Source organism: Oryx dammah, unplaced genomic scaffold (genome assembly GCF_014754425.2).
Source record: "Oryx dammah isolate SB20612 unplaced genomic scaffold, SCBI_Odam_1.1 HiC_scaffold_9, whole genome shotgun sequence".
NCBI lineage: Eukaryota > Metazoa > Chordata > Mammalia > Artiodactyla > Bovidae > Oryx > Oryx dammah.
In genome coordinates this window covers 29,517,473-29,539,662 of record NW_024070193.1, presented here as the reverse complement: position 1 = coordinate 29,539,662, position 22,190 = coordinate 29,517,473, and positions in this window count along the sequence as shown.

Here is a 22,190-nt window from a genome sequence, read left to right as displayed (position 1 = left end):
TACTTTACCACTAGCACCACCTGCCACCTGGGAAGCCCATTTCGTACATAAGGCAACACCAAAAGGTCTACAGTGAGAAACAGACACAGTGCAATTGTACCTGCTGCACTTGAAGGAATGTACAGACTCAACTTCTCAACGCACTTAGAAAGGAGCTTGCCCCTAGGCTCTGTACTCAGAGAATAAAACTACAGCAAGACCCGAAAGGGTTACAATGCCACAGATCTGCAAGATAAATCTATTACATCATTTTCCCATCTTCTCTGAGGTGTTCATCAATATCTGTTTCATCTGATGGAAGCGAAAGTAGGTCCCTGCTACTCACTGATGATAGTACAAGAAAAGCAAAGACAAACCAAACAAAACCAACAGAAAACCAATCCTGTTAAACTTACCATCACATCCACTTTGAAATTCTGCCCAATGATTGTGTCAGAAGATCAAAAGCCTGGGCTCTGGAGCCAGATAGTGAATTCAAATTCTGACTACCAATTTTTAGCCATGAGACTTTGAACATGTGAATTTACATGTCTGCAGCTTCGCTCATCATCTGAAAATAATAGGCTCAATTATATGGAACGTCTTGACATTACATTCATCTATATTTAGAAAACAGGCAGTAGCAATTCTGAGTGGTTTAGACCCATACCTCTACTGTATTAATTTCCTAAGGCTGCTGTAACAAAGTACCAAAATCCAGGTAGCTTAAAAGAGCAGGAATTCTATTCTCTCATAGTTCTGGAGACTTGAAGTTCAAAATCAAAGTGTCTGCAGGGCCATGAGCCCTCTGAAGGCCCTACAGAAGAAACTTCCTTGCCTCTTCTTAGCTTCTAATGGTTACTGGTGAACCTTGACATTCCTTGGCTTGTAGCAGCATAGCTTCACTCTCTGTCTCTATCTCCACATAGCTGTGTATATTTCTGTGTCCGAGTTGCTGTGTTTCTTTGTATAAGGCAATCACTCTCATCCAGTATGACATCATCTTGGTTACATTTGCAGAGATGCCATTTCCAAATAGGGTCACATTCACAAGGACTGGGAGCTAGGACCTGAACATATCTTTTGGGGGGATATAACTGAAGTGACCCCTCAGAGTGACCCAACTGTATAATCCCTCCTCGTAAAGATTTTAAATAGACTGGGCCACAGAATTCTTTCTTCAAAGGAAACATTTTTAGAAGACCAGTTCTTAAATCAGATGAAAGGACAATTGCTCCCTTAGAAGAAAGTGGGAACGCATATCACTGTTGCGCTACAGCCTCCCGCCAGTGGCCCTTGAGATACTTCTTTGGAAAATACAAGGGTCAGAAAACTCTCTCTCAGGGTTCAATGGGCATGTGCACACTGTTATATTTTAAATGGATAACCAACTAGGACCTACTGTGCAGCATAGAACCCTGCTCAATGTTATGTGGTAGCCTGGATGTGAAGAGGGCTTGAGGGAGAGTGGCTACATGCATATGTATGACTGAGTCCCTTCACTGTTTACCTGAAACTATCACAAAATTGTCAATCAGTTACACACCACCTAAAAAAGTCAAAAGTTAAAAAAAAAAAACAACTACCTCATCAGTCATAAACAAGCTCATTTCAAGCACATGGGAAAAGGTGGTCTTTGGACCTTTTCCCCAACTCCCTTTTAGCATTCTCTCCTCTCTCCCAGATAATATGCCCCCACATGGCCAAGAAGTAGACCTTGTCACTCGGGACAGAATCTAGGATATCGATTGTGCCACATTCATTTGTGTTATTCATACTACGGGTTCTGTAACAAGGTCAGGTTTATTACCGAACTCTGTGCTTTTCTGTGCTGGACTTAGCTTGGGGTTTCTATCTACAAGAGAGAGATTTCCAACATCTAGTAATAGCTGTGCAGAGAGGGGTGGCCTTCCTCTCTCCTTGGGACCAAGTTATATGCTTTTGTGCCTCTTTATCAAAAGTCTGCATGTAGGCACTCTCTTAGTCCATTCAAACTCTGCAACAAATATCACAGACTGGAAGCCTATACAGAACAGAAATTTATCTATTTTAGTTCTAGAGTCTGTGAAGTTTAATACCAAGGTGCTGGCAAGGTCATGCTCTGGCAAAGGGCTTCCTCCTACTTCCTAGGTGACACCTTCTTGTTTCCTCACAGGGTGGAAGCCTGGAAAGAACTCTGTGAGATCCCTTTTATGTGAACACTAATCCCATTCATGAGTGCTCCACTCTTGTAACCTAGGCATCTCCAGAAGGCCCCCCGCGCCCAATATTCTCTCAATGGGCATTAGGATGTCTCAACATATCAAGTCTGCAACTTGCAAACATAGCAGGCCCTCAAGAAGAAGGCCAGCTAACATAACAATGGCAAAGTCTTTCTCATTTGGTTATTGTCCCTTGTGCATAAATCTCCTGTGGGAATCTTTGGGGAGGAGAGATAATTACCAGGGCTGAGTTGGAACAGTCCTGTGCAGACAAGCCAAAGGTTATCAACTCTCTAAAGATTCCTTCCACCCTTCTCTTCTAAATGAAATCTGGGTTTCACGCGGGGATTTGACCTTGTCTGTAGGCAGCTCTTGGGTAGGAAGCTCCTTTTCCAGAATCTTGAGTACCTTGTACCCATGGCAAGTTTAAGCTGCCATTAGGACTCACTGTTTATTACACATTCTGACTTGTCAACTCATTCAGAAAGAGCTATCATGTTATGTGCCTTCCTCCCTCTCTGCACAGGTCTCATCTTTCTTCTCATACCCATCCTTATTCTCACCCCCAAATTCCTCCTCACTGCTAAGTTAGACAAGACGAGTGATAGCTTTGTCTCACCCCTACTTTTTCTAGCCGTTGGCTCAGGGATAGCTTCTCTGAACCAGAGTAGTCACAAGCTAAATACTGATGTGTATTTGTCAGGGATTTCCAGAGAAACAGAACCAGTAGAATGTGTATATTTACAGAAAGAAATCATTACACGGAACTGGCTCCTGTAATTATGGAGGCTGAGACACCCAGAGATCTGTGGCTGGCAAGCTGGAGACCCCAGATTCTAAACTGCGTCCAAAGGCCTGAGGACCGAGAGCGCCAATGGAAGTTTGAGTCCAAAAGCCAGCAGCAGGCTCAAGCTCCAAGAAGAGCAGTTGCTTCAGGATGACTCTGCAATCAGGGAAAGACTGATGTTCCAGCTCGAGGCAGGTCAGCTCAAGGAGGAATTCTTTCTTACTTTTGTGAGGTCAGCATTTTTTTTCTTTTCCCTATTCAGGCTTTCAACTGATTTAACAAGGGCCACTCATATTAAGGTGGGAAATCCAGTTTATTCAGTCTCTTACTGATTTAAATGTTAGTTTCATCCAAAATACCCTCACAGGTATACTGAGAATAATGTTTGACCAAAGATCTGGACACCCTGTGGTTCAGTCAAGTTGACATGTAAAGTGAATGACACTAAGATCGTTCTCTCCTCTGAGAGAATTTCTGCAGACAGCTCTTACATTTATTTTTTCTTGTCACTCTCCTTAAATTATTTTAGTAGTTTTCTACTTGCTTCCCCATTACCAACTGCTTTTCACTAGTTCATTCTCTGTATAACTGGCAGACTAAATTTTCTTTAAAAGCTAACCAGGGACTTCCCTAGTGGTCCAGGGCTTAGACTCTGTGTTGCAAATGCAGGAAGCACATGAAGAGTTCCTAGGTCAGGGCACTGGATCCTGAAAGCCGCAATTAAAAGTTTGTATGCTGCAACTAAAGGTCCCAAACACTGCAACTAAGAGTGCAGGTACAGCCAAATAAAGAAAATTAATCTAAGAAAAAAAAAAGCTTAAAAAATAATAAATAAATAAAAAGCTTACCAAGTCCCACCTCTTTGTTGCCTACTTCAACCTACTCCTTGCAATAAAAAAATTCAGAATTCTTAGTTTGACACTCAAATCCATCCCCAAATTAGCCCATTATACATTAAAAAAAAAACAAAAAAACAAAAAAAAAACTACATGTTCCATTAATCCTGCCCTCTTGCCATATTGAATCTATGATATTCTTCCTTAGTAGCCCTTCTGGTACCTTACTTTCAAAGTCATCTTTCCATTCACTTGCATTATTACTCTTTTCCTCTTGCTCACTCACACATTTGTCCTAAACTACTTGTCCTATTTGCTGAATATATAAAACAAGACATGTTCTCTATATCATTATAAGATCACTTTTAATTTTTAGTCCATTTGTTTATGTCTCCCTACCACTAGCTCAACATTTCCGAAAATATGTACCTCACAATGGTACACCCTGAAAAAGTCACTTTTAAAGGATTTATTTAAAATTGCAAAATGTATATTATATTCCTTTGTAAAAATTTTGTAATATATATGCTACAAATTCTAAGAAGTTATTCAGGAAAGAAAACTATTTAATTTAGCCTGATTTAATATTTGATTGCTTTATCCAAATGTGATTTATTTTGTATTTATACTGGCTGGGTTTTATTGAGCTTCTTGGATCTATGCAATAAAAATTTTCACTTCATTTGGAAAAAATTTCAACATCATTTCTTCAAATTTTTTCTGCCCTAACCTCCATTTTCCTTTCGGGACTTTGGTATATTCTCAGATTTCATTGATGCTATCTACGTGTATTTAAATTTTTCAGTCCCTCGCCATCCATAGTTTTAGTTTGAATACTTTCTACTGAACGATCTTTCTTTCTTTCTTCTGTGGTTTTAATTTGCTATCAAGCCTCTTCTATGAACTTTAACAATAAGAGACATTCTAGGTTTTTGGTGCTAGAATTTTCATTTGTTTCTCTAGAAAGTTTCCACCTTCTTGCCAGAAACATCCTTGTTATATACAACTTTCATATAAATCATTGCATGTATTTACAAGATTTATTTAAAGTCTTTGCTAGTTTCAATAACTGGGTCATCCATTGACCTACTTTTATTGACTATGTTTTCCTTTGACTATATATCACATTTTCTTACTTTTCATATCTCACAATTTAAATTTTCTTACCTGATTGTATAAAATGCAAAATCTGAAAGATGAAAAGTATTGAGAACAAAGTTGTGGTTGTTCTCCTTCCCTCCTTAGAGATTGAAAGTGGCATGTTCCATTCTCACCAAGTATGAAGATTCAGAGACTTGCTTACAGAAATGATGTGTGTCTTCAGGAAGGAAGACTGGGAGTCCACTCCCTGGTTAGACATTAGCTTGTACGTGACCTTTGTAGATCTGTCTTTCTGCCTTTTTAAGTGTGAGAAAATGAACAGGAAAAAGACAGCAAAGTGAAGAGCGGACAGCAGGGAACCGGTGTATACGGCTACATGCAATCCAATAAGAACATGTGTTTTGTGGAGCCAGGTGGACAAACCAGGCTTATACTGTCTTGTCATGGCATCCTTCCCAACCCCCAGGATTGCTTGCCAAGAGGCTGGGGGTAGGGACTTAGTGTGGAAATTGGGATGGGTTGAGACTGAGGCATCAAAAGAGCTTAGGCCACACTGGGGAACTCTCAGTGAGGAGAACTCCTACAGGCTTTCTAGGGAACTTGTACATGGGTGTCACTGATCCTTAAAGGCTAGGACAGGAAATCGGGATAAGACACACTAGAAAGCAATGACTATACCACTTCCTGACTGGAGTACCCCCATCAGAGCTAGGAATACTTAATAAACTAGTTATTTTTAAGTTTCTGTCTTCTATGATGAGTTAGGGCTGTGTTTGTCTTGCCTGCTGCCTAGTTCAGTGCCTTGCACAGAGTGGGTGCTGTTTCAAAAATATGTCTTAAATAATGAACAAATTAAGTGGAGTGTTCCCACTTCTCCCTATATCCTCTCTTCACTTTATTTTTATCCCTAGCACTCATCATATCTGATACATTATGTTTGTTTATGCATGTGGCAGCTGCTTATCTTACCCACAGAATGCAAGTTCTAGAAGTGAACTGCTTCATTCACTGTGTGTCCACAGGCCCTAGAAGAGTGAATCATATCTAGTACATGCTCAATAAACAGTTTTTTTTTTGGAATGACTAGTTTGTTGTATGCTACATTTAGAACACAGATAATGGGGTAGGATAGCTAAAAAGATACTGTCATGGCAAACATGTATATTTTGGTAGCACAAATAAGGTCAAGGCAGGAGAGAAATTTTATGCTAAAATAGATTTTGAAAACCAACTGTAAATCTAAAACAAAGGATCTTTCTATATTAAAAAAATTCCTTAAGTTTCAACATGCATCTTTCAATAGTCACTTTTGTTCAATCTTCAAAAAACTGTAACAATACTATATAAAGTATACTATGCCAAGGATAAAGAAACAATTTCTGATTGATAGGATCACAAGCTAAGAGGATAGCTGAAGAATAAATATTTAAAAAACAAGTTGAAAAGACATGTGAATACTGGATAACATGAAACTTCATACAGAAATTACTGAATATACTTAAGGAGATATAATGAATATTAGGTTTGGAGAGAAAACTTGAAGAAAAAAAAAGGTATAAATGCAAAATGAAACAATCATACCAAAACTAGAGAACTGTTTTCATTTAATAATGTACTTGTGATCCATATTTTGCTTAGTATATTTCTTGACTTACAGCCCTTTCTCTACCTTGCTAGTAGAAAGGGTACCAACCATAAGCCAGGTGAATGAGGAATCATGCCTCCCAAGCCAAGTCAGTAGTTTGAGACTGTCAGGATGATCTAGTTTTAAAGTATTTGTAAACTGAGCTTTGGCTGACCTCTATCAGCCTCACTGTCAGTCATATCACAGACAATGAACCTAGTCTATGAATGTCTGTCTGCTAGAGAGGAAAAAGACAGATGTTAGGATTTTGCTTTATGAGCTTGGCCTTTATGTAAAAACTATCTCCTCTGTAAGCAATCTACAGTGGTAAACCCATGAGCTGCCTCTACTTCCCTTTAGCATCATCTGATTAAGCTTCAACCATCCTGATGGTCAAAAGGTAAGATCAAGGCAAAAGCACCAGTTTTAACACTTTGTTTCTTTTACTCAAAGATAGTGGGTGAGTAGAGGAAACATCTTTGAGATTTCACTTGACATTCCTTAGCTGATTAGTGATAAACCTTAAGCCAATGCTGGGATTTCAGGAACACCTATATTAATAACCACACTTTCTAAAAACATGTAGTCTGATGTCAGTAAGGTGTTGTTTCACCACGCAGGAAATTAACCAGAAAAAGAATCTGCAAGTGGTAATTTCTACAGTAATAGATTTTGATGAATATTTTTACCAAATGTTCTGCTGATGCCTGACATCGTAATGAATTATGCCAGATTATATCAATCATGTCATGTCACTTAGAAAACAACCAACCCTCAAACCTCAATGTGTCTGGTAAAGATGGAGTTGTAATGGGCCACAGTTCGGAGGAATCCATTTTTAGAAAGAAAAAAAATCACTGTAAATACTTAATATGTAGTACCCAATTATCAAATTAAGAAAGGCTTTAAAATTCTCTCTGAACAGCAGACAAAGTTTCACAGTAAATTTTTAGAAATGAGATACATATTAAGGAAAAAAGGATCAGCCAGACATAAATATTTTAAATCATATATACTACCAATCCACAAATTCAGATTGATTGGAACCATCCTCAAAAGATGGTTCAATTCTCTCCAACTCGAACACAATTCTTAGCTTTCCAACCAAGTGGGGCCTGCAGGAAGAGTTCCATGTAGAAGTCAGAGGTCACCAAAGAACAATCACTTGTAGTAGGATACAGGTGAGGATGGGGAAGATGAAATTTTCCTGAAAGGTTCTATACTATATCATCTACAAAGTTCCCAGGGAAGGTCTGTGTGTGTTTGACTCACTTAAGTAGTATTTCTGTAGGATGTCAATGCTTTCAGAATCAAGAAGTGTTTCCTTCTAAGTCCTTACCTCAATTGTTATTTAACTATATATCCTCTTTTCATGTTCCTTACAGAAACAGAATAGCATCTACAACATTATATACTTTTGAATTACAAAAATTACTTCTTTTTTTCTTTCTCTGAAAGTATTATTTTCAAGTTGCTTTATCCCAAGAAATCTGTTTTTGAATAAAATGTTAACATAAAGTAGAGCAACACTACTCAGGTTGAAGGGGTATGGCCCTCAGTTCTTCATACAGGAAATATTAGTTGACCTAGTCAAGTCTACAAGGAACATATAAAATGCAGTATAACAACCACTGTTTCATCTACCCTTGCATACTCAGAACCCATTCCTAACATTATTAATTTTTGTTATTCTTTCCTGCCCTCACTAAATTTTTATAAAACTGAAAAATCTTGAAAATATCATGCTGAAATTCTAGTACAAGAAAATGAACTCCATGGATGAATAATCTGGTTAAGTTTAACATGACTGGTCTCTTCTTTATATTACAAGTATATTTCATAATACCACTGGACACATAATCTCTCCATTAGTATTTGTTTGTTTCCAAAATATATGATTAGTTGAAAACTTTTGCAAGTTTATGAAACATTAAAAAAAAATGCTCTTCAAACTCTAAGCTGATATATCAAATTCTTGGATTTAATATATGCATTCCAACCATTCTAAACCATGCAGGAGGGTGTATAAAAAAAGAGAAAGGCTACCTATGATGTGTTAATCTGATACAAAAAGAAAGTAGTCTGCACATAGAGGGGTGCATTGTATAGTGGGGTCCAATGTGAGATCTATAGTCAGTCTCCCTAGAGTCCCAATTCTCACACACTAGTAGTAGACCTTTGGTAAACTATTTTACTTTCAAAAGCCTACTTTTTTTTTTTATCTGTAAAAAGAGAATATCAATAGTGTCTACCAGTTGGAGTTATTGTGAGGAGATGACATAACATACATAAGACATTTGACATGGAGACCTCACTCTCAGCAAATACTCACATACCATCTATATTACATACTTGGTTTGGGAAAACAATTGTTTATTGTAATTTTTACATGCCGCTTTACATTTTTTAAAGATTGAACAATATTAGGAAATATTTCTTCTAACCTTTCTTAAAGTGAAAACATCAGTCTTAACTATAGACTTTTATGACAGGGTCGAGTACTCTACCATGGAGGATTAATATTCTCATTTACAATTTGCAGCAATAGAGACACAGAGGCAACTCAGTGTAATTGCAAGTAATAGTTAGAAAAGTTGTAGTCTGATTCTTCATACCTTTCCTTTTAACTACTAGAAAATGTTTACACTGTGAAAGAGTTCTCCCTTGTTATTGGATCTCTTGCAGCTTCGACCTTTGGGCATTGGCCAGTGTATATCTGGATCTTTTTCAAATGACTGGCATAAGATTTTGGTTGAAACGAAGTTGGAGAGACAGAAACCCTTCATGGTGAATTGTGGCCTGGGGCACTTGTAAAGCTTCTCAAACAGCATCACAAACAATTTACCACCTGTTCTCATTTGCCTGCTTCATGAAAACCAGTGGTATGCGGGGTGGGTAGGGGTGGCTGGGGAAGGGTGATTTACACAGAGCTCCTTCCCCTACCCAAGCTCTGCAGCATGTGAGAGCAAGTCACATGGGAAGGACAGAGAACATGGACTGCTTGGATGACGGTTGACCATCGTCAAGGAAACTGCTCCCTTGGCAACTGTGGTCAGTACATCAGTCTAGTTGCATTTCTAAGACTCACATAGCCACTACCGTGGAAAATATGTTTTAAAACCCAAACACACATGAAAAAAGCAAAAACTAATGGAGCTGATAGGGAGTTCTTTGCTTTTATGGCAAATAGTATGGACGGAGTGACAGTGGTGTTCAGCAGAACACATTTAGGAGTGTTAACTCATAAATGGAAAATGAAATGTCCCCAGTCTAAGCTAGCCCATAAAACAAAACAAATCTAAACCAGATAAGCATTGGGTTTATTATTCACAACACACATGGGTTTGAGATGTCACAAAAGTGTCTGTAGGGAGCTTATTTGAAACACTGAGCACTCCCAAGTACAGTTAAACTGAAGTTTATATAACTTTGTCTTAAACAGAGATATGGGCAAGAGAGAGGGAGACAAAGTAAAAAACTCTTTTGGAGAGAGCAGAGAATGTTAAGACTAGAAAAATTAAGAAAATAAATTCTGAAGTATAAATCTAAGATGGTAAAAAATATGACTTCATTTAAAAACACTTGATTTATTCACAGAACTTCAGGAATACAATAATGCAATATGTGAAGAACGCTTACAAAGAATTTCCACTGGCTTTGAGAGGTTAGAGGGAGTGAGATTCTGAACCTAAAAATAAAAAATAGAGGCTTCTTCAGTCAGTTCAGCTCAGTTGCTCAGTCATGTCCGACTCTTTGCAACCCCATTAATCACAGCACGCCAGGCCTCCCTGTCCATCACCAACTCCCAGAGTTCACCCAAACTCATGGCCATCGAGTCGGTGACGCCATCAAGCCATCTCATCCTCTGTTGTCCCCCTCTCCTCTTGCCCCCAATCCCTCCCAGAATCAGGGTCTTTTCCAATGAGTCAACTCTTCGCATGAGGTGGCCAAAGTATTGGAGTTTCAGCCTCAGCATCAGTCCTTCCAATGAACACCCAGGACTGATCTCCTTTAGGATGGACTCCTTGCAGTTCAAGGGACTCTCAAGAGTCTTCGCCAACATCACAGTTCAAAAGCATCAATTCTTCAGCATCCAGCTTTCTCTACAGTCCAACTCTCACATCCATACATGACCACTGGAAAAATCATAGCCTTGACTAGATGGACTTTTGTTGGCAAAGTAATATCTCTGCTTTTGAATATGCTATCTAGGTTGGTCATAACTTTCCTTCCAAGGAGTAAGTGTCTTTTAATTTCACGGCTGCAGTCACCATTTGCAGTGATTTGGGAGCCCCACAAAATAAAGTCTGACACTGTTTCCACTGTTTCCCCATCTATTTGCAATTTAGTGATGGGACCAGATGCCATGATCTTCGTTTTCTGAATGTTGAGCTTTAAGCCAACTTTTTCATTCTCTTCTTTCACTTTCATCAAGAGACTTTTTAGTTCCTCTTCACTTTCTGCCAGAAGGGTGGTGTTATCTGCATATCTGAGGTTATTGTAAATAAAAAGTAAAAATAGAGTTACCGTATGATCCAACAATCCCACTCCTGGGCATATATCTGGAGAAAACCCTAGTTCAAAAAAGATGCACGCACCCCAACGTTCATTGCAACACTGTTTACAATAGACAAGACATGGAAGCAACCTAAATGCCCACTGACCAATGAATGGGTAAAGAAGATGTGGTACATATATACAATGGAATAGTATTCAGCCATAAAAAACAACAAAATAATGCCATTTGCAGCAACATGTATGGACCTAGAAATGGACACACTAAGTGAAATAAGTCAGACAGAGAAAGACAAATATTATGTAATACTGCTTATATGAGAAATCTAAAAAATGGGTACAAATGAAATTATCTACAAAGCAGAAGTAAAGTTACACCTGGGCTTCCCAGGTGGCGCTAGTGGTAAAGAACCTGCCTGTCAATGCAGGATACATAAGAGACAAAGGCTTGATCGCTGGGTTGGGAAGATCCCCTGGAGGAGGGCATGGCAACCCACTCCAGTATTCTTGCTTGGAGAATCCCATGGACAGAGAAGCCTGGTGGGTTACAGTCCGTAGGGTCTCAAAGAATGAGCCATGACTGAAGCAATTTAGCACTCATAGCACACACATGGTTACCAAGGAGTAAGGGAGCGAGTGATAAATTGGGAGCTTGGACTGGCATATACATACTGCTGCTGCTGCTGCTGCTGCCGCTAAGTCGCTTCAGTCGTGTCCAACTCTGTGCGACCCCCTAGATGGCAGCCCACCAGACTCCTCTGTCCCTGGGATTCTCCAGGCAAGAACACTGGAGTGGGTTGCCATTTCCTTCTCCATATAAAACAGATAACTAAGAAGGACCTACTATATAGCACAGGGAATTCTGCAACTCTATGCAATACTTTGTAAGGGCCTAAATGGAAAAAGAAGGTAAAAAAGAGTGGATATATGTATGCATATAACTGATGCACTTTTCTGTACCCCTGAAACTGACACAATATTGTAAATCAATTATACTTCATAAAATTTTTTTAAAAATATATAAATCTGAGGGGGAAAAAAGAGAATCCAAAAAAACATTTGAGTAAGAATAGAAACAAAGATTTTAATACAAATTACCTATGAAAATTTTGCAGAAAGTTTACTGTTTCTATGAAAATAAGTTTTAATTATAATTGTGAATTTTAATAATTATGAATTATATAACTTCATTATAATAACTATGAATTATAATTAACAGTGAATAAGAGCTTTATCAAAAACTTAATTTGAAGAGCTTATGCCATGAAGGATGGGTATAAATTCAATAGGAATGTCCTTTACAATTAAACATCTATATTAACATAAAAGCTAAAGACAGAAAGATATATGTAATGTTAGTTATATTTTATATTCTGAAATATCAGACAATATTAGGTCAGTTGAGATAAGCTATTGGGTTGTATTTTCACATGTACATTACAAAGTAAATAGTACTTAACAAATTCTCTCTATTTTTTTTAATAGCTTACAGCATCCAGTGTTCCCAGGCAGTCTCCTATTTAAGTACTAACCAGGCCTGATCCTGCTTAGCTTCTGAGATCAGATGAGACCAAGCACATTTAGGGGGCTATGGCAGGACCACAGACAGAAATTAACAAATTCTTGATGTACTTTTCCACATCTTAATGGGAAGCATTTTAACATATTGTTGACCAAGCAGTTTGATCATGACAGAGTTATCACCAACCTGTGCTTGTTCAGGAAAATTCTTTGCACAAGAGAGTGTCAGAAGAGGGGAAGAAAGTTTTGGGGAATAATAATGGAACACTCTTTAAGGGATGCTAATGTTCATGTGGCACAGGAGATAGGAGTATAAGGAAAAATACAAACATCAACAACTGCGTAAAACACAAATTCAGAAGAGTTGGACTATAAATGTGCAGAAATTTTAGAAAGACTTCAATTTATTTTACTTATGTTTTACTTTTTCTGTTTGCACAAGTGTGAAATATGATAAAAAATGTGTCTAAGTCTAAAACTGTTCTTTTGGTAAGTACAGAATAAAAATTCTAGGTGATAAGAAAGCATCACATTATAGTTTAAGCAGCACTGTGTGAAGCTTTTTCTTTCTTAGTGGTAAATTAAAAAATGGTGCATCTTACAATTGACAGTATCTTAGATTCAGTGAACTACGGGACTAAGTTTGGACCACACCCTTTACTGTCTCCGAAATGAAGCAAAGAAAGTGTGAGAGAAATTGAGATGAAAATACTGACCAAGAAGGATACTACCCACCTCTCTCCTCCTCCCCATTAAATGGAAAGAAAGTAAAGATAATAAGATGTATTCACTGCATTGTTGATTAATAAAGACAAAAGTACAAAGTTGGTGAGCATTTTCTCTATGGCAAAGTGTGTCATGATTAAGCAAATAATTAAATTGATTTCATAGATGATTTTGGTGTTTAATCTTAGTCTGCCACTGTTGCTTAATCTGAAATCCAATTTCACGTCTGCTTTGTACATCAAAGAGCAACACAGGTCCACGCTACATAGTTTCTCAAAGGAAAAAGTTCAATTAAAAGAGAAAAACTTTCCCAAATAGTAAGGTTGAAGCGGATGCATTCGGTAGAGTATCACTACATTTGGCAGTTCTATAGAGCAAGTCAATTTTCTCCCAGATAAATTATTCTTCAAGAATATCTTCAATGTCAAGCCTAAAATGTTGTCTTTACAATACTGCCAGTCACTTATTGTACACGTTCTCTTTCAACTGATTTATCTATCAGGGTCTTTGTGTCTCTGTTGATTAAAAGTCAACCCTGCATACATTTCATTTTCCTGATCTATTTGACAGAATCTGAGGAAAACAGTGGAGGAGAGGATCCTGCTTCCATAGTTACATCACTCTGTTAGAGATTCCACTGAAATTCAGCAATAAATAATACCAACTCCAGCTTTATAATGTAACTTCCATTTTGTGAAAAGCTATTTTCATTTTGGCACATTAACTAGTACAATATGAAAATGAAAAATCCTAAAGTGAATATAAAAATCTGTATACCCTCCAGCTGATTCTTCAAAGTTCATTTTCAAAATGTACTTGTTTGGAGAGTCTCTGCAGTAGGAAAACTGTATTTACCAAACCATGTAGCACATTCCTAGACAGACACAATACCACTAAATCAGTCCATTTAATGTTGGTACTTGCCTTCCTTGAGAGTTTGATTTCAAGCACTGGTCTCCTTTTTTCACTGATAATATAATTTTTGGAGTATCCAGGAACTGATGGCAAATTTCAATTATACCTCATTGTAGCAGGGACAAAACCATGTGTGGCACAAAGAAGGCCACGTTTCCCAGCCTCCCTGCAATCCAGTGGGATCACGTGATCCTATTTTGGCTAATAGAATGTGGAGAGAACAGATACATCCACTTCAAAGCCTCATTTTTCTGTTTCTTTGCTTGTTGGATGACAGATACCAAAAATCCAGGAGGACTCTTGAGATTTCATGAAAGGATGCATAAGAGGAGGTAGCCTGGGTTCATGTGTGCTTCTGGAGAGCAGAGCAATCTGTCATTCCCAATTCACATTTGACTATGCCAAGAGTAAAACATCAACCCCCATATGGCAAACTGCTAAAATGCTGGGCCCGTGTGTTACAGCAGCTAGGGTTACTTAACCTGACTAGAAAAAAAGAATCTTATAGAGAAATCCCCAACTATATCCTTTAGTAGCTCCACTAGGTATTTTATAATATAGATAGATGGCCTATATAGGCCTTCATAACATGGGAAACCATAGTCCAAATGCTCAATAGATGTTCTGGACATTCATCCCTTTGCTTCAGAAATATTTGAGGGTACCTGTATTTCAAGCTTTGGGATAAGTTTAGGGCATGTAATAATAATAAGCTAAATAGACATGGTGCTTTTCTTCACGAAGGTTATAGATCAGGAGGTAGATTCCAGGCAATGGATCATACATAGAAATGCACAATAACAACCATGATCATTTTTGTTACATGAGTGTCACGATCTTATCAGATATAAAGATAGAGGCATTTGCCTTAATTAAGGATGTGCCCATGAAGAAGGATTCCATGTTAGGGGGACAGATATGCAGTTACTATATAGAATTTAGATAGCATGAAATAACATGAAAGCCAGATTACATGGGGGTTGGAGAATAAAAGGGCATTAGTATAAGATGAGCCTGGATGAGAATGCAGGGCCAAACCACGTAAGAGTAAGTATTGGTATTTTTCTCTTTGCTCAGACACTAAATGCCTTTTTTCCCTTTGAAAAAGACTGCTCTGGCTACAGTGTCGAAGAATGGATTGAACATTAACATGTACCTATATTTACATGAAGAGAGTATGTGACAACATGAACACTACCTGTCAATATACAGATACCTCAGAAATAAAAAGAAATATAAAAACAGCTCAGCACTGGACATGTTTTTGAGATTGGTTGTTTGCCTGCCCACTCACCCCCCCCACCCAACCCCTTTAAAGCAATTACAGATCATCTAGTTAGTTCAATCTGCTAAGTCTGAGACAGGAGACACATGCCTGAGGACATGAGAACATCCAAAACAAACTAAATTGCAGCAAAAAATGAGGCTAGTTTGAGTGACAATTTTCTCTTCACTGATCCTAGCACTCATTGCCTTTGGGAAACCTACAAGTCACTCAACCATACCAGCCACTGAGAGGGTCTCCCTATAAGAGGCATTGGGATCCCCCGATTCTCATTACTGGAACAACATTACTACATTTCAGTTTCTCCACAGAATTTTTGAAGATTTGTACTCCAAACAGAAAGGAGAAAGATGTCTTCAGCCTCCCTGATTTACACAGATCTCAAGCATGGATGCCATCTTTCTTAGACTGTCTCCCAAATCCTGAAAGAATTATGTGTTGATGGCTCCAAGCTTTACCCTGATTTTTTTTCCTCTCTGTATATAAAAACTGGTGGTATAAAAACTTACAATTAAATAATCATCTTGAGATATTCCCTGTCAAAATTCTGGGCCTCAATCTGATTTCTTGCCCTTGTGATTCAGGCAAGGAAGCCTGGCAATCACACCTTTCCAAACACATAAATAACAGAGCAGGTTCATACTGGCCCTCTCTCCTCCATGCATGAGAAAAAGATGTGGGAGCCCAGCTCTTTGTGGCTTTTCATTTTTAGATCCACTACACCTTTCTAGAAGCAGTATCTACAGAGAATGCTAAATAGGCACCCCCTGCATTGAGATGCATCTAAACGGTGTTGCTTCCCTGTAAAAAAGGATGATTACTTCCAAGTAGCTATTTTCTAGGTACAATTGTAGACCTTCAAAGTCAGTTTGTTAATTTGGTGATATTAACTTTTGAGTCACTTGACTAGTCAGTTTAGGAAGCAACAATTCTCTTAAAACTCTTATAATTACATTTGGACAAGTTTGCGCGTAGGACCACAAGTCCACCAGCTTATTATAACCATGGCGCATTTCACACACCATCTTCATTATCTTGTGCTAAAGAAGAGAACGCACACTCTTCTGTGGGTAATTTTAGATCGGCCACTGACACACTCCACAGTGTTTATAAAGAAAACAAAACTTGGATGTTGGCCCTTTTAATTATAACTGGCAGAACTGCTACACCCAAAAATCACATAATCTCTTCACCATATTATATCTTTGAAGACATCTGCTTACAAAGCAGTAACAAGGAACTCGGAATCTAAAAACAAACTTTGTACTAGATTGATTGGTTTGGCGAGCCATGCTTCTGAAGTACTGGCGGATTCTGAAAGATGTCTTCCTGAACTTCAGAAAAAGCTTAAAATATGCTACGATGGAGCTACATCAAATTGTCCTTGGTCTGGACTGGCAGATTACAGCCCATTATTAGGGTGCCTATTATTGCTAAAGAAAGTAAACTGGCTCAATGGAAGATGCCATGAATTTCACCAGCCATTTCTACTGGTTCACAGTTTCCAAATAAATGCCTAGCTAATGAAACATTTTGATACGTTTGAGGCACTATTTCACCTGAGAAATCACCACCCTCAAGGTGCTATTTTCTAGGTGTTTTAAATAATATTTTGAGGACGGTTGAGAACACTAGACACTCCACCAAAGCTGATCTATGACATCATCTCAACTATTCATCAAACATGTGAGTCTTTTCTCATGAATTTGGACATGATCTGAGCTCATCTTTGAGTTATTACTCTGTGATCCTAGACACTTACCCTGGGGCAGATCTTATAGCTTGCAGAGTTTCTAAGCTCATGGTACTTTAATCTGAAAGATAAAAATGGAACAAGTACTTATTAGTTAAACTGTGCTCTGCAGATGGGTAAGAATCTTTCTTTTTCTAGGTGAGCTGTAGACATGTATTTGAATTAAGAGTGTAAAAAAAAAAAAATCCAAGCTCAATGCAAAAGCCTAAATTTGTTGCCAAAATAAAATTGCCTACGTTTTATGTAGTCATCTAATTCATAAGGTTCCACCCTCCTTCCACAACTCCAGCCAAAGAGTCTGTTTTTCCTTCCCTCACAGTATTTTCTGGAATCCAGGACTAGTTGTTAAGCCCTAACGTGACTTAAGATGCCTGCTGGAAAAGTGAAAGCAATCTCATTGTGCTGCATGAGTTCAACCAAAATGATTCATGTTGAGGTTTGACAGAAAACAACAAGATTCTGTAGAGCAATTATCCTTCAATAAAAAAAATAAATTAAAAAAAATGACTAACGGATTTCAACATTTAGAATATCCAATTGGACAAATATTTACTGCTCAGTGAGTACGTTTATTTTAAGAATCTTAGTCCAAAATGACTTTGCTGGTGTTAATGCTGTGAACATTTGTCTATATTTCAGACAAACTGATCCCCCCGACCTCGGATGTTAAAAATTACAATTGTAAATAGGTACACTGCCTACAAATTCCCAAATTGTGTATGTATTTTTTAAACATCAAAAGTGCTCAAAACACTTCAAAGATGTTGACATTTTGTTGTCATTCTAACATAAATTTTATTAGCCGAAAGTGTGTTTTTCTTCTTCAAAATGTTTTTCTGAGAAGCGCAGAGGAACTGCTCTAAATCCAGAGCACTGAACTATTAACTGTTAACAGGGGGCGGGTTTTCAGGTTCTGGTATTTTAGAGCATGCATGGATGTGAGTATTTTGCTCATACTTCTCTCTCTCGCAAATATGTAAGCCAAGAAAGTTAATAATTTTGATGTGAATTAAAAACTTCTGAAGGTCTTCATATACGCAGCTCAAACTTGAGAAACATTATTAGAATTAGCAAACCACTAGGAGAACAGAAAGTGTGAAAGTAAAAAAATAAAGAAGAAGAATGATTACAGCACTAAGTATGGTTTATTTTAATGGAGCTAGTTCAACATTTCCATTTTGGGTATGTATGGTACAGTTTCTCCAACATATTTTCTGTTTTCCTTTTTTGCTAGGTCAAGTCAGGAAGACTTTGGCTGAAGAAAATCAGAACAGACAAGAGATAACACAAGAGAAAAATAAAATTATCCCATGAGGTTGTCATTCTAGAATGTTCTGTTTGCCAGGGGGTGAGACTGTAATTTTGGGATTAGGTATATTTGGGTAAAGCCTTGGGTTCTCAGGACTTGCAGAGAACACAGAGAGGGCCAAAGAGCAGCAGGGGCTTCTATCAGAAGAGTTACATAGCATGTGCTGAATTTTACTTTCTTTACAGTGTCTAATGTTGTGTCTGCAGAGAGACGTCCCAGTTATAACTTCTGGGTAGCTTTTATGCAAGTTTGCTTTGCAGGCTTGGTCTTTTAAGGTGTTTTCCCAAGCCAAGTAAAATCTTGACCCTCAAAAGAGGATACATACACATGTACCCACTGCAAATGAATTTGCCTCACAGGCTGCAAACATAAAATTCCTTGCAGGCACAGAAAATCCAGAAAACCCGTGACTTGAGCACGGCTCTCTCAAATGTGAAGGAAGCAAACTCTCGGCTTCTTTTTCTTCTTGTAAGGGATGTAAATATGTACTTTCTGCAATGAGTAATGGTACTAATAAAATTATGTTTATTATCATTTTATTCATGCCATTTAATTATAGAGGGAGATGGGTAGTCAGGTAACAAAACAGCCATAAACAAGGGAAGGGCTCCTGTGCTCTTTTTAAATCAATGCTCTAAAACAATTGGGAAGAGCATTAATAGAATGCCTAGTGAAAGACAGACTCCATAAACCTCAATGTTCACTTGGGGTTCATCAAATAATGGACAGTTGGCCTATTGTTCAAGCCACTTTTCTGCAGTAACTTGACATTTGATAGGATTACCTCTGGATTTTGGTGTGAGTCTCTGCCGTGCCTGAGAAGATTGTCATCTTTTGATTTAAAGATAACAGCCGATCATGTGAAAAGGTTCTGTAGAGTCAGCCTGTGACTCATAACCAAAAATCGAGAAAGATTTTGTCTACAGTTTGCTTTCTTACCTCACTGTTGTAACTGAAATGATCAAATGACTAGTTTCCATTATAAACATCATGTATTTATTTTATAAAAAAAAAAAAAGCCTGACATTCTTCAGAGATGAAATATATGAGAATCATAAAACTCAGAGGTGTTTCTTTCCCCCTGAAAACTCAAAGCATTGCTGATTATAATTTCAATTCCAAAGCTTCACCAAAAAAGAGAAATCAATTTTGTTTAAGCAGAACAGTGAACAATTAAAAGAAAAACCCAAACGGGTCAGACATAGATAAAACTGAATTATGAGGCAATGGAATTATACACAGGAGAACAAACAAAAGAGACCTAAAACACACCGGCAAGGCAACTGACCATTAAAAATACAGTTAACAAGTTCCCAAACATGCAAGTACGAATTTTAAAATTAAGCCTCCCAATTGCCAATTTCAAAAAGTGTAATGAGTTTAGAGTAGCCTTTTTATTATGCATAGTTTTATGTCTTTGGATTTCAAAATCACCTAGCATGCATGTTCAACTTTGCTACAATTTCCGGGCTGTTTTCATTTCTATTTTAAAAAGGCTAAACAGTAAGATGTGCCTCTGCTTTGCATTCTAATTGCACGTAACTGATTTGCACAGAACAAAAAACTCATTTTCAGATTAAGAATCGTGCACCAAGAAATAATTATTGTTCTACCAGAAAAAATAAAAAATATTTTCCCAGATCTTTTTCTCCTCATTTATGGAAACTGTTTTCTAGGTTTCCCCCAGGTTGATCTCTTTTATAGACCACCATGCATTGCTCTTTAGGGACTAAAATAATGCAAATGGAAGCAAGGAACATACAACTGTTTTGACTACATTCTTCTGCTTGCAACATAACACTTGCCTTTTATTATTTTATCTTCAACAATCAAGGGGTGACTAAATGGTTGCAGGTGGTGATGAAAATAAAAGCCATCCATCATTATTTATTAGGCATGAAAAAGATACACAATAATGTAATTTAATCTCAGAGCAGACAATTATTTCCACATATTGATAATACAATGTGAAAACTGTCATGAATTCTAATATGATATTTTGGCTTTATTGGTGCACCACGGCCAGCATGACAAATAATGAAATTGCATCAAAAAGAAAAAAAAAGAGATAATTATGTGCATATGTCAATATCATGGATGGAAAACGTATCACCAAATTTTTAAAGCTTCTTCATTATTACTTGAACAAGCCAAAAGTTTGAAGTGGAAAAAGGCACATTTTCTGTTTTCGCTATTTAAAACACAATCTATTACATTCACACCACAATCTATAATCTGAATAAACACTGACTATGTAAGTGTTTTATCATATAAAAGTTTTGAAGACAAGCCAGTCTGCTAAAATATTTGCTAGAAGTATATATACACTATAGGGTCAAATTTCTAACATGTTCTTTGGTTCACTGTAGTCTGGTAAAAATCTGCAGATGAAATCTCTGTGATCTCTACTTTGGGGAGCATACACATGGCTATTAAATGTAGCAAAGAACGTACCTTTTAGCCAAATAAAGCAAGAAATGGTTGAAAATAAACATCTTTGGTAGGAAAAATCCTGACTGATGAAATGCTTGGGCAAAAAAATGTGAAAGCTAGTTTTTCGTTATGTTAAATGATTCCTACTTCTACTAGGTTGTTGAACTCTACCTTCAAATAGCACTTGGAAGGTGAAAATATGACAAAGAAGAAACAAACTAGCATTTCACCTCTGTAGATGGGAACCCAAAATCATCTTATGACATCTATTTGAATAGATTTTGGTTTCTGCCAGAAGAGCAATCATGACTAGAGACTTTCCTAGTTAGAAATAAATGAGATGATTTTTAAAGTAACTGTTAATTATACAGTGTACACAAACACACACATTTATGTGTGTGTACACACTGTATAATGAGATACACATATTCATTCTACAACACACAGATACAGCATTCTCTTTCTCTGTACTTTCCCAGAGACTAATTTATTTGCAGTTCACATATAGATTTGAAATAGGAATATAAGCTTATTGGATAAGATAAATGACCTCCTCTTAGAAAAATGTCTTTTAGAATTATTAAGGAAGGAAAATATTTTAGACTTGGATTGAGTGGTGGACAAGACCTGGAAGAAAAAGTGTCTCTGAGTGATCACAACACTGAGACCATTCTGGGCTCAGGGAGAAAATTTATATATCGTGTGGTTACTCAATTTTATAAAGGGAACCTAAGAACAAGTGTAGGCACTGGGTAGGAAAAACAAATGAAAGGAATAATTTAAAAAGTCAATAAGCCACAGGAAATCTGGAGACTGTTTCAAAACACCTTATTGGAAGCCTAGCAAAAGTATGTGCCAGAGATCAAAGGGACACTTGGAAATGTGGCCCAAGTAAGGAAACCAGGGAGATCCGCAAACTATGGCAGGTCAGGTGTGAACAAGAATGCAGGCGAGCCAAAAGAGAATTCAAGAGTCCCTTGCAAGTGACTCCAAAACTAACAAAAATGTTCTTCAAAATATATCCATGGCAGAAAACCAAGTAGAGAACTAATGGGCTGATCAAGTGACCCCCTCTGGGCAAAAGAGATATTCTTCTTGGAGGATAGAAACCCTTCTGACTTTATTAAAGATGCTTCATTCATTTATACATTGACTTAATTCACTCATCAAATTATCCATCTATCTATTTATTTAAAAAAATACAG